Raw genomic sequence first — 19,677 nt, forward strand, 5'->3', positions numbered from 1 at the left:
GACTGCGTCGCGAACCGTTGTTCCGCGATGAGCAAAAACTAAAGCGGCCGGGTTAATCCCTGCACCGGAAAAGGGCATGGGGGCACGCGGGGAGAGGAAAAGAGGTTTTAATTAATTATGATAGTTACCAGTATGAAGAATCAGGAGTACAAAGGTTGAAGTCTCCCCGTGGGATCACACATCTGCACCGGCCGTGAGTAAAACTCTACTGCCGCTTTGTGCCGGCTTGGGAGGGGAGGAAGCGTCATGACGCACCGAACTTTCTAATGTGCTGTTATTCCAATTTTATAATTATAATTAGTCATTATTATTTCTAGAACCCTCGTATCTTAATGACATCTGTCTGAATTAGTTGGCAGAAGGCCTATAATAATAATACATAATAAAATTTAGATTAATTATATTTGAAAATAAAAATTCAAGCTGGAGACTGCCTGTCACTTGTTGACTACTCCAGTGGCTATTTGCATGTAAAAACAGGGAGGTAAATTAGGTTGATTAACACTGCCATCGCCCGGGTTCTCGTGTTCGAGATCCGGCAGAGTTCCTAGCGGGATGGCTTTTTTTATTACGTGAAACGTGTCCGGGAGGGCGCCAGGCTAACTCGGTGGTTAACCACGAGATGGGTTGGTGGGTACGAAAAGCCCCTGCGTGGCCCACTAGGAACGGCGGTGGTGGTGTGATGTTAGGGATCCCTAATTACTGATGCACTACTGGCTCTACACAGAATAGCACGCTGATCCCTAACTGGATTGGGGAGGTTTCACAAATAACGTACACGAGTCTGATTTGCACTGTCGTATACACGTCGCGCACAGAGTGTGCGGAGTGGATGTTTAATTAATGTTGGCAATTACACTTGCAGTTACACTATTCCCCTACACAAAGTACACTATGATTACACTGGAAACTCTGACGCGCCATCACTAAAATTAAGTCCTCATGCCAGTCGAGGTTGAGGGGGAGAGTTTGATTGGAGTCGGCCAATCCCATAAGTTGCGAACGGCGATGCGCGGGCTCACCTGTGTGGACTGCGGCTCGCTATTAAATTAGTTAAAGTCTTCAATTAGATGTGGCTAGTGCCTGTGCACTTAGGCAGTTAACTGAAAGTCTGTTATCGCAGAGGTCAGACCATGCCGTCTATTGCACTGCCCCGCGTAATGCGTTGTGCGGGGAATGTTATGTTTACGCGGCTGGGATAGGCCCTACACCGTAAAAAGACCGGGCGCACACTAGGAGTTGATTAAAAAATGTTTTGGTGCATGACTATATTTACCAGAATGAATTAAGTGTCGACTATGGTTGATGGTTCCCCGTGCGACGCACGTCCGTCCCGGTCCGCGAGTCGCTCGGTACTGGCGTCTGGCCCTGGCGCGAAGGGAGGGGTGAGCATCCTCTCGCGCCAAGGTTTCTAAAGTTCCATTATTCGTAAAATATTATATTAATAACAAGATGTAAGTGGCTCTAAATTCACACAATAAAAATTAATAATTAACTTTATATATATATATATGTTTTAGAAATTAGATGTAACAAGAGTTTATATGAAATAAGTTTGAATAATTAGAGTCACACTGGAGACTGTTCGTCGCTTGATGACTGATCCAGTGGCGAATGATAAATGATAATTTGGGGCGGTTTTAATTAAGTCACATACTACGTTATTGAAATCAGGCTGAAGGCCGCAAGGGGAGCACTCACAACTGTATTATTAAAAAACCACACATGACGTCGCACTTCCATTGCACGGGGTTGTTAATTAAAAGTGATGTGATCATTAATGTGTGCTGCATTTACCATGTATGGGACTCGGGTTGTCTGATCGATTAAGTCATGGGCGTTGATTCTACCTTTTTCAGCGGCGCTCGCCTGACTCGGCTGGGCCATGGCTAGGGGCGTGTTCCGTTGCCCGTGAACCTGATCAAGTCAAGTTAGGAGAAATCCAATCTAAACAATTTACACGGAGACAAGTTGTCACTATATTGACAGTCGCCTTTTTGGTGCGACATTTCAAATCATTAAATAATACAAAACAGCTGTTAAGCCTTAAGCACCCAGTTACCAGGTGCTAGATTTTATTTAAGCTCCTGGAATGTGTTTTTTGTTATAATTCAACCAATTAATATAATATAAGTTTTTGGCGCCGTCTCACAAGGGAAGTAAAAGTCCCCCCCACCCCACTCCGAGGCAGTCTCGAACCACTCCGCGCCGGGTCAAGACGTGTTCGTCCGTGAGCAGCCTTCACCTTTGTGCTCACCGATCGCTCCTTCTGTAAGTAATGTAATCACATAACCTTCTAATTCGCTGCTGCTCACGTCGACACGGTGTGTATTCCGCGGAACCGGGCCTATCCCGACCGTCTTTTTAGTGATTCCGCACCGCGTCGCGATCACGCCACTTATGGTACTGGCCGACTCCACCCACAGTGTCTTTTAGTTAATTCGCCGCGCATACGCCTGCCGCCTCCAACGTCACGTAAATGTTACAGTTAATTTAGGTTCACGCTCGTCGAGCCCTCCCAGACTCATTAACTCTCGGCACTGGCTGTTTCCAGCAAACATTAATCACGTTCCCGCGAGACAGCTGCGGTTAAATCCAAGAGTTGTTGTCGTTTTGCGTTTTGTTTTAAAGTGTAAATGTAATACGGCGTAGATGCAGCACAGCACATTAGCGCAGTTTGTGTAGCGACCTTGTACTGTGTAGTGTACGTGTAGGGCGTACAAGGTACCCACGCGTACCACCGGAAAGTACGTGAATTAAACACCATTTAATATAAACTGTGGCTTCTACCGTCATTCTGCACCCTTCCGTCCTCCACACGGCCGAGCGCCGCAACTCAAGATAGGTTTCAAGCCGCGTACCTGGCGGGGCACGCGGGGGCAAAGTACCCACGACCCACCATCAACGGCCTAGTATCGCGCCAACCTGACGCCCCCCGGACATCAGCAGCACCACGACGCCCGTAGCGCCCGTCATATACCTCCCAGGCCTTAATCAGAGGTCGGGTGACGGCAAGTGTCTCTTTTTGTTCGGGTTCGAAAAAAATCTCATATACTGATTCAGTATATATTTAGGATTTACATAAGTGTTTACCTCGGCTAGATCAAAAATAATTTAAGTCGGTAGAGCTCTGATGCTCTCTATCCCAGACCACTGGGTAATTACAGTTGTGTGTAAAAATAGTGTGTCAAATTAGATTCAGGTAATTAATTTTTCAATATTTAACACATTTTGTGGAGATAAGAAATTCCAACTCGTTTAGGAGATATCTCTGTTTATGAATAATTATTAACATACCTGTACATTGGTGCGGACACCGAAATTTATGTTTGCAGTGTGTCCGCGTATGTTTGTTTAGATCAGCTCATGATAACTAATGTTCGATTAGGTTAGGTAAGCTACATTATAAATACCTACTTTACAAAATTGTGGATGGTTTATTATGTTAGGTTAGTAAAGCCACAAAAAAATACTGTCATATTATTTTAATGGTTGTTTAGGAATTTCTAATTTAATATGTAACTATTCTGACCTAACAAACCATTCACACGATCTCCCAATTTTTTTTAATGTAGCTATACTAACCTAATTAACCGTCCAAAATAATTATTTTAATGAATTTAATGGTTTTAGAAGTATAACAACACGTGTGTGTGTTTGATTGTTGTTTTAAACAGCTGTTTATGTAAATAATTTCTCAGCTGCATAGTCGCCTTATTGCTTAGTGAATGCCAGCTTCAAGAAGTATCGGTTATGTTCCCTCTGGTCTATTTACTTATCTCTGACATTTACTCGTATTTTACTGCTTGTGTCTTTCTTCTGTGTAATTTACAGCTGCAAGATTCTGAAATTGACAATAGAAAGCGCTAGTTACAAAATAAATATATAGCAGTATTTACCAGCTAATAATAAGAAACTAACTATTATAAAACCTAATATTTGAATTTAAGTTATGTATTTAGTTTTTTCCTTTGGTTACGGGGAACAAAGGAATTAGTTAGAGATAAAAAGAAAATTTTATTGTAAGAATAACACGGATTTTAAATAAATATAAATAAATAAACCTTTAAACAAATTAGACAAGTTTCTGGACTTTTGAATTAGGTATTGTTGAAATATTTTGATTTGCTCGATACTATGTCGAGCATCATATAAAACCCTCTCTCATTAGTTACAGCTGATACCTCTGCATCAAATACAACAGTAGCAGTACCTGGATCCTGGAATCAACAAAGTACATTATCGTTACGAGTGTAAAATGGTATCAGTTTACTCTTTCCATGTTCTTCGCAAAAAGGTATCAGTTTACTCATTCTACATTCTTCGTAGTAAAAAAAAAAAGTAACGGTGTTCCCTTTCCACGCCTTTCTTAATCTGACACAACCCCCCCTCCCCCCCTTTTCGACGATAAAGGAGTATTTCTATCTCTCTTCATCCTCCCCTCCGTGTTCATACTTCTCTCCAACAGTAAAAAAAAAAAAAGCTCGGCGTGCGCAGACCGTGCGACTGTAAGGAGAATCTGATACATTATTTATCACGCCTGGTAATTCTCTACCTCTGTTACACTAATGTCCGCCTGATAGTGGAGACCATATTTCCTATTATTACCGACACTTCCTTACAAGTCAAAAAATTATAGACAGAAAAAAAAAATGTTATCAAAATTTACACATTTTCATCAAATGTGTAAGTTAAGAAAATAATACAATAGTAATTTGTTAAAAAGTTACTGAACTTGCAAAGTGTTTTTTTTGTATTGATATTGGCACTGCTATGCCTGATGTAACTCAAATTTCTAATGATAGTCAGTATGCTCACTAATGTACCTATATGTTTTTTTATTTTTAATTTTTGATAAAATCATAATCTTTTAATGTATGAAAACACTAGTTACTAATTGTTTTCGAAATAACAAAGTCCATATGTTGATTACATCAGTTATTATGGTCAACTGAGAATTTCTTTGCATTTTCATAGCTGTTAGGTGCACAAATATAAATATTATATCTTTTATTAATGTACTTTTTAATATTAAAATTTCATTAGTTTCATTATTGAACGAGATGGTGTTTTAGCTTCGCTCCCTAGATCGTAGATCCACATATCTATCACCTAAGGATGATGGATCTAGAACCAATGTCCTTGGTCTTGTATCGCTATCAGCGTACTAGCTAGAGTCTTCAGTCTTCGCAAGAAGCACGCACCACAGAACAAGGAGTTTGATATGGGACAATAAACAAAACGACTCGTAACAATTTCGCTCTACACCTCTCCTTCAAACCCTTCCCCTGCGTTTCCACCCCTACATTCTTTCCCTTCTTTATCCCTTATTCGTCGTGCCGCTCCCTCCCCTTTCACAAGCTCCGCCCAAGTGACCGTCATCTGCGATCGGGTTCTGCGCACATTGGCCGTGGTGTTGTTCCAGGCGAATTCTAAACTAATACTAAAGTCTCGTTTGCAGTACTTGATACATGTGTGTATCAGTTACAAAGTAGCAGAATCAGAACAAATTATTCATATTTGCATGAGAATAAATAATTCGGGAACTATTCGATATCGTATGACAATCATCGATACTTACTGAAACAAAATCATAACATAAGTTTTGATATTACGTTTACTGCTTTAGACATACTCCCCAAGAATAAGAATTTTTCGAGGTGTTTTCCAGTTAGACGACAAAACAATGGAGTCAGCTAGTGTCAAAATTGAAATTATTTAATTTATTTAATAATTTCTGCTACTCTAGCCTAACTCTCTCAGTTTTAAGAATTGTATTAAGAAGCTTGTGTGTGAAAGTTAAGGTAAGGTGTTTCAAAAGTATGTTAAATACTAATATCATGACTAGAGCTTGGAATAAAATGTAATCAAATCCAAATGTACTGTATATATTTATGTGCAGTGCTTGCGACGACGGTGACAATACACTTTGACATACACAAAAATAACACTTAATAGAAAATTTAACTTAAAGCTAACTTATTATAAACTACAGATGGAATTTGATATGACTGTCAACTTCAAACATCTAACAATTCTTTTCACTTGAGTGGATTATTTTAAATATCAAATGTTAATTATTGGAAGTTATTTATTTCTAACTAACTTCAGTATGGTAGAGCTTGGACTACTGGGTACGTTTCTTGCAGTACTAGTCAACAAAAATAGTAATACATTATTCCAATACCAAATTCCATCCAAACTAAATTATACTATCTTGATCGGGATCGCAATTCTGGAATTTGACTTTAACATCTAAAGATGAACAAGTTATTAGGTTTTCTTTATAGGGAATATTCGATACAATATTACAGAGTCTAAATGTTCGTTTTTCTTAAATTGTAATTCGTTTGGGGACTTATATTCAGCGAGTCTTCGGGTGATGGGGTAAGGGACCAAACCTTGCTGCAGGATACCCACGAGACGTGTAGGTTCTCAGAGACTCCTTGGTTCGACTCGTCAAGGACTGCGATAGTTGGGTCCTCCGTCCTCTAGCGTGCGGCAGGAATATGCGCTGTCACGACTCCATCCTTCAGACTATGGGCTGCAACTGGGCGACGGTCATCCTTCCCGGGCTCGAACTGCGACTTTCCATTTTCAACAGGATTCTTCTTTCTTCGTATTTACAAACAGTATTCAATCTTCGCAGTTTTCAAAGCATATCAAAGTCATTTGGCGATCTCTTGAATACGGATTTACGACGAATTCTCTTATTGAAGAATTATTTAAAATTTTGATGTCTGAGTAGAATCTTTGTAGATTAAAATTATTATTTTCTACTAAACTCAGCTAATATTTGCATTAATGACCATTTCCAATATTCTATAAAATATTCAATTAAAAACAATTTCAGAATCGTTGCGTTTTAGCTGTAGTCTTCCTCAAGTATCAATTTGTTCTAAAAGAATATTTTTTCGTCACTAGTAAACGATTTTTTAGTTTGTTGTTAAAACAAAAGATAGTCAAATTACTGAACATTTCTGACGTGTTCATCTTTAAATTAATAGTTAGTTCAAAAAATATACTGCTATGCTAACTTTGACAATATTTAAAATAAAAATAACATAGAGTAATACATAGACAAACAATAACGAAAGAAATTTACAGTCTGGGTTAATCATAGAGTACAAATAAACATAAGGAATAAAATATAATTAAATTAAATAAATATTAAAGGAAATTAAATATTTACTTTCTATAAAGTGTAAATATTGCCTTTATAACGGTTTCTCAATGCAATGATTGTTGCACCAACTTTGGAAAACAATCTCTTGCAAGGTACAGAGGTACTAACAATGTGCTGAAACATTCGCGCCTGTCTGTTTTAATTCTTCCCATTATTCTAGTGGGTTGGCTTTTAATAAGCAAACAGGATTAGCCAAATATGTTAATACCTCATCGGTTTTTGAGTTGGCACATCGCTACTTTTGGCTCACTGCTAGTTGTTTATGGTGCAACCTAAAGTAAAATCTTCAGTCGAAGTTTTTTCTTCAGATTCATTAGTTGAAGTTGCCTGCTATGAATCTTCTTTAACGATGTTTCTTAATTTTTGTATTGCCCTCACATATACATTTGCATCTGAGAAATGATTTTTGAAGCGTGGGTCTAAAATTGTAGCTAACACCATAAGCGTATTAAATTTAATGAGACCAAATCTTTTTCTACACTCAGCCAATAGTTTGTTTTGTAACTGAGTGACTAATTCTATTGATGATGAAAATTTAATTTAGCTGCGATTTTAAAGGAATTTTTGCAACTTACAGTTTTATCGTTTCTTCTTGTGAAGTATTGCAACACATTACTCTTTTGAGGCCTCATTTTAAGTCAGGCAATAAATATTACACTCACATTAGTGGAAAACATAATTTATTGTTTCTTAATGTCAAAATAGACGAAGCCAAACAAACAAAGCTGCCAACTGAGAAAAACTAGGAAAGGATGCGTTCAGAAATTTAGAAATATACGTAACTTAGGCCGGGGTCACTTCAGAGATCAAACCTCAGTATAGGATCGTGGATAAAGTACACACGCTTAGAAAACCAATTGAGGAACACGAAAGTGTACGATTACACGGCACCTAGTGTGAAGACAAGCTTTTTCAGCGGGGGGAGAGAATAATGTGGCCCGGCTCCTGATCGGAGACGAAGCTCTCACGGAACCGCAGTCTAGCTCCTGGTCTTCTCCCACGTACTCGTCTCGCTTTGGTTCCACGTCAGCTGCAGGCCTGCGCAAACACTAGTTTCCGATAGCGAGTATCACGTTAAATGTTTTAAATATTTGCGAGGTGAAATCAGATTGCAATTATTGTTCTTGGTGAAACTCTTATACCTACTGGATTGAAGTAAAAAAAATATCATTTAACGTTTGAACTGATCAACCGATCGTGTCCTATGTATAACGTCATTCAGTAATGAATCATGTTGGTTCTTGAGGGGAATTAGGCCTCACCATCTTACAATTCTAAACATATCACATTAGAGGTTCCGTGCTAAAAATATTGGTTTGACATTGCATAGGACTTAGCTTTGGCTAATTTTTGACGTCAACGTTCGTGAACTGATGTGATTTTTATGATAGTTCTAGTCGCTCGCAGCAGATAATACATTACTTCCACTCTGCGCTTACTGGCTAGACCCTGTTAGTAAATTATGTGGTTGTAAGAGGGTATAAAAAATCTGGGAGATATGATTTATACCTTGGTATGCCAAAAACAGGCATAAAAAATTCCAAATTTAGAATTACAGCAAAAAAAAATAAAATGTAAGATCGCAGGGCCTAATACTCCTTAAGTTCTCCAATGAGTAACTAACATCCCAATTGAAATTCTCTAGGACTGTTTCAGGTGCAGGGAGAAGACATGCTAGATTGATTCAGTGTCGATTTTAAGGGTAGTACAGTTCGTCCAAGATAAGGTGAGAGATACTTTACAGATTGATAGCTGAATATTTTTATATTCATGCATGCATTATATTCTGCAGTTTTTTTTATTAAGGTAGAGTCAACTTGATGTGTAAATCATTTTAGTATTTACAATTAACAGCATAATCTGGACTAAGCGTTTTGAACAGTATATACTCGAATTTGAAACTGAAAAACATTTACATACTTTTAAACCATAATCAGGTTCAGAATCATGTTAGGCATCCATAATTTCCTTCAAAATATAATATGAAACATTTAGTCTTTAAAACTCCTTTCAGCTGCAAATTTACTGATATAGTTATTGATACATGTCACACTAGTCACGTGCTGCAAGATATTATTTTTTAATTGGTTCATGGGTTTGAAGAATTTTTTGAATAGTCTTATTGTGAACAGTGTGTGTGCTGATTTATTTTCTCGTAAACAGTTTGTGGCAACTGGTAATTTATAATTTGTGTCATTCTCAAAACCGTCTCAATTAAGGTGCTTGCTGATAAGGGGGGGGGGGGGGGGGGGGGTGAGACGCTCGCTGGTGCTTCTAGCGCGGTGTCTCCTCTGGACTGGCACGCAGTCTTCTCGTCGTGCGCATGAGCGGTGATCGTAACATTACATGGCCGAGAAATGAAGACAAATGTGTAATGCAAGTCCCTCAAGTGCTTTCAAGAATATGTACCGGGCGTTTCAAGCATGAAAACATTCTGAAAACACGAGTTTACGCCATTTTCACTCTTCTTACGTAAAAAAAAAAAGTTTTAAAAGCAAATATGAAAACGAATGTTCATCCTCGCTCTGCCATATTCTTAAATGCTTTTCATAAACGGAAAAAAACAGCGAAATAATGAGTTAATAAATTGCTTGGTTTCTTCAGAAACAGCCCACCACGCATGAGCCCGGGGTCTAGAGACAGTAAGCACACACTAATTGTCATCACCACAGCTGTACACAGCGGCACCCGGAGGGTATAAGGGCCATACTGCAATGTGTAAATACAGTAAATAAGGAAAATGTGTAACTGTGTATGTGTGTGTGTGTGTATATATATATATATATATATATATATATATATATATATATATATATATAGAGTGAGGTTACAGGTCAAACTTGAATGGTAAAGTAATTTTTGCACTTTGTAAAAAATATGACATATTAACGAAACTATCGGGAAATTATTTTTCATCATATATTTGATATAATTTTAACAGAAAAATAAATTAGTTTACAAACTTTGTTATTTAAAAAAATATATATATATACATTTAGACATCAGAGTGGTTCAATAAAAAAATATTTTTGTAGTGCGGCTGAACAGGTACAGTAGAGCCCCCAGTTTTCTGCAACTTGGCCACAATTTTGTGGTTTAACCACAATTTATATTTGATCATGTTGAATTTTTTTAAGTGAAAACATCTGTTCTTGCATCAAACACAAGCTGCTTGATAAAAACTTTTAACTACATTGCTATTATAGTTGTATTGGCTCATGTAATAGTTAAATGATAATAAGTATACAAAATTTAATATAAAATTAATTCTTTTTTTTTTAAAAAAAATTTACATACTTTGATTTTCTTTGTTCACAAACCTGCGTGAACAGTCCGTACGCCGTGCGTTAAGTTGCCTTTGACTCACATTGTAGTGTTATTCCATTTTTCTCGCAATTCACCACAAAAAAAAAAAAAAAAAAAAAAAAAAGAGGCATTTACAAGAATAAAACTATAACACTGTAATAATTGAAAATTCAGATACAGCTAGTCCCACTAATCAGGCTACAACAGTTCATAGGTTAAACACCAGCAGTATTGAAACAGAAATTAAGCTGTAGAAGAAAAAAAGTAGTGTTTATGTTAATTTTTTTTTTTTTTTTTTACAGTTTTTGCAGTTTAATATGCTTAATATACAGATACAAAGATAAACCGTTTATATATACTATATAAAAAAAAGTCAGAGTCTCTTTCGGTACTCGACAGACGTGTGACATATAACCTCGGTAACAAGCAAATCAATGTGCTCTCATGCTAGAATTACACTTATGACAGGAATCTCGGACACGCTTTACCTATCATAAAAAAAATGGTACAACATGCATTTCAAAACGAATTCCATTTGGTCCGAACTTCCAGAGATGCAGGCAAGATCCAGTCTCATCTAGTCCAGATTAGCGGCTTCTACTGCGTTACTTTATACACGAAACCGTAAAATCTTGCCTGTCATCGTCAGATATGAAACATACCATTCAAAAGCATGGATCGAGAGTCGGCGGAACCCGGACATGAAGCACGGACGCGGAGTGACGTGACCGCGGAGCCGGGGAGGGGGCTAGCACGGCGCGGCCAGGCGCGCCACGAGGGCGCGGAACAGCCCCGCGGCCGGGGACTCGGGGAACTCCGCCAGGCAGCTGCGCCCCGTCTCGCCGCACCGCCCCAGCCTGGAGTCCACGGGCAGGCTCCCCAGGAACGGGACGCCCGCCAGCGTCGCCAGCGCCCGGCCCCCGCCGCTGGAGAAGATGTTGGTGCACTCCTGCGCCGAGCGGACAGCGCGCGTGACGAGCGGCTGTTTTCCCTCAGAACTCACAGCAAACCTCTCTTCTTTCCAAAACTAGCGGCTGATCATGTTATTTTCTATAGCCACATGGTTCAACAAGACAGAGGAGAGGCGTCTCGCGGTTGCTCCGTCATCCTCGGTGGCACGAAATAAACACGACGAAGAAAGTCTGCCGTGTACCGACAGACACTACGCGAACACTCGGACACAGGCCACCGACACGGTCATGGGTTAGCGGTTTCCCTGGACTATCGACGGCTAACTAACCGTATCTACCCGCGTGCGAGTCGCACGTTTCACGCATATATTTTTTTTTGTTTAACAACATGCGCTGCGACCCACGTGCAAAGTTTTTTTTTTTGCCGTGATATCGTCTTATAAATTCGAATGAACGCCGGCTGCACGCACGAAAAAAGCACGACTCATTGTCACGTTCCTTCCGCCTGAGCCGCGCGTGCAGCAACGGCCAACCGCCGTACCAGAAAATCTTCTATGATATCAAACAGGTTAAGGTATGCAATTTTTCATCAATGTTTTCTTATGGCGTTATCACGTAAAATTATCGTCCGTGAACAGAATTTGCAGACAACCCCCCCCCCCCCCCTTTTTTTATTTTGGGTGGGAAAAATCTGACATTGGACTGTTGTGGCTGACCATGTGTGCTCGGCAGGAGGGAGAATAAAAAAAGGGGGTTGTCTGTAAGGATGGTATTTCACATACAGAGGGCGGGGTATTGGTATAAGTTTTCAACTAGCAATAATCGCACCTCCGATAAACTTCATCGGTTACGATATTGCCACTGCGCAAAGCTAACTCCAATATACTTATGTAAAGTATAGGCCTATATAACACGTAACTGATAGTCCGTTCGTGATAGTTTTTAAGTTACCAACCCGTGGCAAAGTCTGCCAACAACAACATGAGAAAAAAGGCAGACGGAACGCAACGTGAAGTATGCCCCAAAAGGCATTGCCTACTCAACACATCTGCACTATGTCACTGGCGGACTCAAACAGATCTGCACACATTTTCTCCACCGATTACACCATGCGACTTTTTAATAATTTTTGGAACGATTTTGAAAAGATTCACAATGTTTAACTGGTCGTGTGGCCGAAAGAATGTTAGGATATTTTACGTTTTTTTAAAATAGTTTTTACGTTATGATTTTGAACGTTAACAATATACAGAAATACCAGTCGTTAATATGAATTTGAAGCTGATCCCTCCAAACCATTGGGATTGCAAAGGGCATGGAGTTTTTTTTTGCACCATTTTTCCACAGTCTCAGTCCCTCGACATACCTTGTGCGATGCCCAGTTTTTGTCTTGGATCACCGAGCTTTATGCCTCAGTAAGCATAATAGATATTCCTCACAAAACTACTTATGTCTAGTCTTTGCTTAGCAGTTACATAACTACCACAAATATAACAGAACAAGTTTGGGTTATTCAAACACTTAACGGGAACTCATTTCTCAAATATAACCTCAGTCTACAACATGTATACAACAAATTACTGTTTACTTCTTAACAACGAGCAACTTACTTACTTACTAACACAAAATACAAGCCTTACTATAATTTGGTTAGACTTGGGAAGTTTTAATTTGAAAGCAGGCCCCCCTTGCTACTGACTGTCACAAATGTATTAATTTAACTACTCACGTTTTAGTATCTTCATTTTTCTCTTGTCTGCTCTTTCCTTGTACAACTTTTTAAACTCTCTGTTTCTTCTAGTTCACCAACACCGATGAGACATAGATCACTGAATCCAAAATTGCACCACAAATATTTTCACAGTGTAATTGACAAACCGTCGGAGAGGTCTCAGTCTTGCCTGTAGATGTTTGATCACCAGATTCTTCCCTTAATGGCAACACACCCCCATTAACAGCCTTGACTGTTGGTATTGCTCCTGGAGCCAGGAGCAGCCTGTCAGAATCATGAAACTGATGCTCGTCAAAATGGAGGTCACAAAAACAGGCATTTAGGGTGGTGCATCCCGAAAAATCAGCCCATATCTGATACCTAAAACAGAAAAAAATAAAATTCATACATTAGAGCAAGGTTTAATCTAGTGGTCGAATTACTACGCTACACTGACATCAGGATTATGAAATAACGAAACACGAAATATAAACAGGTTAACTTAAGAATAGGGAGCAGGTGACAATTTGCTTTGCTGTTTATGTTTACAAGAATGTTTAATTTCTAAAATTGTTCTAGAAATGTTATTATATATTACTGCACTAAATTTTAATTATTTACATTTTGTCGAAAAACAGTTTTTCTTTCAGTTGCTTATATGAAATTGGTGGTCATGATGATAAGTCATGATGTTGGCTTGTTTACATTTTCGTGACTGTCGCCTGTCCCCTATTTTAATCCCGTATGGTATTTATATTTCTCCTTCCTATGTCAAGGATTTGAGTCAACATTGCAATAAAAATGATGATTAAATTTAATGTTATACTTGTATGGATACAACCCAAAGAAAACCAACGATAGTGTAATCTCTATCTTAATACTTAGTAATCATCTGTTTCAGTGGCGAGGCGTGAGGTTTACATGAGGGGAAGCAATTACTCCGTTCACACCAAAACATGATGAGGTGGGGGGGGGGGGGGGTCTGGGGGCCCTCCGCCGGGAAAATATGGATTTCAAGGTACAAAATGATGCTATTTAAGTAGTTTTCGTAACTGAACATTGACTATTCCACAGGTAGAAAAATTGACATTTTTTTTTAATACATTATTTTTGAAAAATAATGATTGACTTACATTATTCTGATAGTAAAATACCTACTCTACATTACTTATATACTAAGTGGGAGTGTAGTATCATCGTACGCCCACAAATCCCCCACGCACTGCCAGCCAACAGCCCGCGGGAGAGATGCGCGCGCCCCGAGAGACGACCGCCGACTGAAACGCAACATCGCCACCTGCCGTGCCGAACTGTACCGGACATAGCCGAAGCAGTCGGCGGAAAAATTCCACCTTCTGCTTCTGCCATGTTCGCTCCAGTTCGGCAAGAAAGCGTTACCTTCGTAGCTTCTACCGCGTATTTTTCCAGCCAATCCCCTCCCTGAATCTTTGTACCATGCCACCCCCCTTCCGAAAGGAAACTACTGCGGCAGCCTTCCTGCTGAAAGCGATCCTACCAGCGCTTCTAAACCTAGCAACGCTTCTAAAACAGCATGTTTTTGTGTCAACGAGTTCTTTTCTTATAGCGCACAGTGCACAGTATTGGGTCCCAAGAAGATAGTGTAAAAAATACATACACCTAACTGCACGAGCCAAAGTAAAATACTATTCTCAATAAAATATTGATTTAAAAAATACAATGTCTGGAAACTGCCTGGGCAAGCACTGCTTGCCTTGCTTGCCCTGACGAGACGCCACTGATCTGTTTGTGTCATGCTTTACTTGTAATATTTCACTATTTATGATGTAATTAAAAATAAAAAAAACTAAACTTAAATACATTTTATTTATTTATTTATTTTTGTTCTGTTGATTCCACGTTGTGTCAACAATCTGGGATGTAGGGTCAGGTGGGGTGGATATGATACAAAAAACCAAACTTTCTGAATATTATTTTAACTAAGAGCACCACAACACTGAGAAAAATTACACACATTTCTTAGGGCTTTAGAAACCTAACCCTAACACAATAAAAATTTAGATTAATTAGTTAGACTTGATGTAAGTTTTTGGACATACGCCATTGCTAAGAACTTTTTCTGTTGAAGAAAAAATAATAAATAAAATAAATAAAAATACACAAGAAAGACAAAAAACACACAAAATTAAGCAAACAATTGCTGTTGTCAACAAGAATATAAACACCACAAAATATTCCGAAACAGAAATATGGTCAACAAACATAGAAGCTTGTTTCTGTTTTGGTAAAACTATTGTATTTTTTTGTCTTTTCGTTTTGTAGTGTTTTTGTCTGGTTTCAACTGTTGTGCTGAATTATTTTGGTTTCAATATTTTTGTGTTGTCATCATTTGTGTGTTTTTTTTTGTTCACTTAGTACTTTTTTCTTTGATTTTTTTTGTTTGTTGACCATATTTCTGTTTCGGAATATTTTGTGGTGTTTATATTCTTGTTGACAACAGCAATTGTTTGCTTAATTTTGTGTGTTTTTTGTCTTTCTTGTGTATTTTTATTTATTTTATTTATTAGTTTTTCTTCAACAGAAAAAGCTCTTAGCAATGGCGTATGTCCAAAAACTTACATCAAGTCATGCGCTCCCATTGCACAAATCTTTTAAAGATAAAATTAATTAGTTAGATTGATAAAAAATAAATTTAGTGTATCATATTCACCCTGCGATTGGGGGGAATATGATACCCAGGTGGGGTGAATGAGATACATCATTATATCCTACTTCCTAGCAACGCTATCAGTGTGGTGGGGTGCGTGTGAGACAGGTCAAATACATGTGTATCACCCACAAAACATTTCATGACAATCAGTTTAGTGGTCCTCGAGTTCTGACATAAAATATGAAGTCATGTTACAGAGTGAATAGTTTCCCTCTATATTAAAGAAGCATACATTTTGTCACAGTACATTAATGCGACTAGTGACTAGTCAAACAAATTCTATATACAATTTTGATCATTTATCCACGTACTGTCCAATCATTTAACGATCTTCTCAGTCAACAACAAATTGAAGAAATACTGTGGTCGTAATAAGAATTTTCTCTCTATTTATAATAAATACAACAATAGCAAAGGAATAAAAGCAGTTTACTAAAATATGGAATGCTTATAAATATAAAGTTCTACATGTGATGTTAAATTATTCATATTACTCTAAAACATAAACATAGGGACCTACATAGAACAATAAGTTGTACAAATTGGAGTATACCAATTTGTTTATGTTCAGGTTTACCAACCTACAGAAATAGCTTTAAGGTAAAAAAAAAAAGTTTTAATGACAATGTACATTTCAAATTCAGCAGTGGAAAATAGAAATATTAAGCACTTTTTTTTATAAAACTACCTAAAATTATGGTATCACATTCACCCTATGCTGTGTGTCACATTAACCCCATGTTCTGTATCATATTCACCCCAAAAATCTAGGCAGCAATAGTAACTAAGATATAAATGTCAGACTATCTTTCTAAGCATTAGAACATAGAGAATACTTTCCTGCACCATTTAAAACTATAATTTTGAAGCTATCTTATATGCACACAAAGATATAACAAAAGTTGCTGGACCTAGACATGAAAATTTTTTGATCAAATTATTTCTTGCTTGAGACTTTTTCATTTCCTATAAGATGTAGCTAAAGGTTTATAACATTCATTATGGAATGGGGACGTATAAAGAAGAGGCAAGCAAATGTATTTTCTTCAAAATTTTTGTATAGCAAAAAGTCAATTTTTTTTAATGTATCACTTTCACCCCAAGTTTTACACTGTATCACATTCACCCACCCAACCCTAGTATATAATAATCAAGTTTAACATGTAAATTACATATCTAAAATGGATGTATACACATAAAACATGTTAATTTTGAATAAAAAATATATAACAGGTTACATAATGCAACTGTATAGTAGATACACAAGTTTAAGTTAATTGTAGATAATTACTTACAGCAAAACACTTATCACTTTATGCAAAACATGGAGCTGCAATCAGATCACTATTTTTAATTACTTTACCATTTATTTCTAATTCATTTTCAGGTTTAAAGTCCCAACCCAATTCAGAGTTGATTATTTATATGTGGTTTCAGCCACAAATACGTACTACATATTTTAATAGTATATAATTATAATTGGGAAAGTCTAACTATAAGAATAAACAAAACCATCACTAGTTATTAGATCTTACCTAGCTCTTTCAGCATCTGTCCTCCCGCGTGGAAATAGGTAAAATCGCCGGTCATGAGGCTGCGATGTACAACCACTTGCTGCACATTTTCACATCGGGCAGACATTTCTGCCTTCTCCCAATAATGAAAATCACAGAACGAGTTCAATTTAAATTTATTAACAACCAAACTATCTAAATAAACTAGCCATAACCAATTCAAAACATAAACCGCACACAAACACAAACTGATGTAACTGATGTATGTAATCATAAATTTTGTAACCATGTTGACAAGCCCTATATTCAGAGAACCACTGCTCATCAATCAACTTAAGTCTATTGGGTGCCAAAAAAATAAATAAATAAATAAAATAAATAAGCGTATCAAAAACATAACTTTGAACTTACTTGTCCTTTAAAAAAAACCTTTTTTTTTAATTTTAAAATTATATTTATTAATATTTGCAAAAACAGGAAGCAATTTCTTTCTGTTAACATATAAATAAAAATTCCAATAATTATCATTAGTCTCCAGCATGACTACAATCTGTGGCACTAGCGATATGCTCGACCCAACGGGAAGTAAAGAAACAATTAAAAAAAAACGGTAACGCAATGACAAGAAGTAGGGATCATGGTAGGGATGGCAAAAAATTTTCACATATCGATATATCGAGTTTTAGATATATCACTTGAATTTTATCGATACCAATAAAATATCGTCTTGAAAATATCGATACAATCGATATTTTTCAATATATCGGTCTGGTATACTAGACAAACTTGTATCTGTGCTTTACTTGTTCTAAAATCATTATTTAATATTTAAGTATATGTTGTATTGAGTTCTTTAAAAGAAAGAATCACATATTACAATTTCAGCTATTTATAGTAAAAGAAAATTAATCTAAATTTTATTCATTATCATTAAATTATACTTTATACATTATTTTTTCTCTCCAACTCTTTTTTTTTTAAAAGTAATTTTCATGGATTGTTATTTATACACATTTATGAGGATGTTTAGCGAAAAATTCGTAGAATAGAGAATAATGAACTATAATAATTGGAAAATTCTTAGATTCTATTTAATTTTGCTGGTAAGAGCAAGTAGGCCTATCTCCTAATTCATCTTTTAGTTTATGAAGTTTCAGATAAGATTTTAAATTGTATTTATTACCAGAAGTTTTTACCAATTTTTTTACAAACGCTACACTTCGCATCTGTTTTAGTAAGTTTTGTGAAGTGCCTCCACACATCACTCTTAGGACCCATACCGTCACATCAAACAACAGTGAATACAAAAATAAAACTGTCACAATACAACACTGAAAATCTGCTTACGAATATAAAATCATTTACTAAACTAGACATTAATCAGTCTATGCATACGTCCACATATCTACTGTTCACGTCAACAAATGTCCTTATTGCCAACAGTCACCTTGTCACTTCTAGAAATGAAACATTTCCTGGATAATAAAAAATTATATTAAAATGTTCCTGGTCATGCAGATGTTAGGTACTTGATTGTTACCAAGGGAGGAAAAAATCAAAAAATTATTTTTGTACAATTTTATAATAGTGCTTACATTGGACTTTTCAGAGCTACGAAGTTATAAAGCAATGACACAGGGTTTAATGCAACGATGGGCTGCAATTCCAAAAATATAATTTCATACTAATATGTCCTGCAATTGGGCTTTCACCCGGTGGCAAGAACTCCCACTCACTCCCCTCTCCCCCCCCCCCTCCATCAGCTTTCTCCTCAGCTCCCTCCCATCCCTGACCTCCACCATTTCCTCCCCCAGCCCATTCCACTCCCTCCCCGTCCTCACCAGGAAGGTGTTCCGCCCTCTCTCTGTCCGCCTCCACACCCTCTGGAGCTTACATCTGTGGTCTCTTCGTCCTCTGTACTCCCCTCTATGTACTTTGCTTCCCAATTGCCCCCATCCCCCTTCCCCCTTCAGCACCTTGAACATCCTGACCAACCTTTCCACTCTTCTTCTCCTCTGTAACGTTTCCCACCCCAACTCCTTAATCATTTCCGTTGGGCTATGCAGTTTCCCATCCTGCCCCTCCCTCCTTCTCCACATTCCCATCACCCACCTAGCCGCTCTGCGCTGTACCCCTTCCAGCTCCTTCACCTCAGTCACCAGGTAGGGGTCCCAGACCGCCGCCGCATACTCCAACATTGGCCTGACCAATGTGGAGTATGCCTTCTCCTTTGTCCTCCTCCCAGCTCCCTGCAGGGTCCTACCAAGCAACCCCAGCGCCTGCCTTCCCCTCCTGACCACCCCCTCTATGTGCTCCGCCCATCCTAGGTCATTTTTCAGTGTCACCCCCAGGTACTTATA

At 37.8% G+C, this 19,677-nt stretch overlaps 1 long non-coding RNA gene and 1 pseudogene across 1 annotated transcript; both read right to left on the reverse strand.

Moving 5' to 3' along the window:
• Nucleotides 1-10,091: 10,091 nt before the first annotated feature.
• On the reverse strand, nucleotides 10,092-17,718 carry LOC134541183 (uncharacterized). Its single transcript, XR_010076565.1, has 3 exons — nucleotides 17,339-17,718; nucleotides 13,133-13,495; nucleotides 10,092-11,441 (listed from the first exon to the last, which is right to left on the reverse strand). It is a non-coding gene; the product is annotated as an uncharacterized LOC134541183 (long non-coding RNA).
• LOC134541473 (U4 spliceosomal RNA) lies at nucleotides 12,118-12,276 on the reverse strand (annotated as a pseudogene).
• Nucleotides 17,719-19,677: the final 1,959 nt, after the last annotated feature.

Source organism: Bacillus rossius, chromosome 18, assembly GCF_032445375.1.
Source record: "Bacillus rossius redtenbacheri isolate Brsri chromosome 18, Brsri_v3, whole genome shotgun sequence".
Classification (NCBI taxonomy): domain Eukaryota; kingdom Metazoa; phylum Arthropoda; class Insecta; order Phasmatodea; family Bacillidae; genus Bacillus; species Bacillus rossius.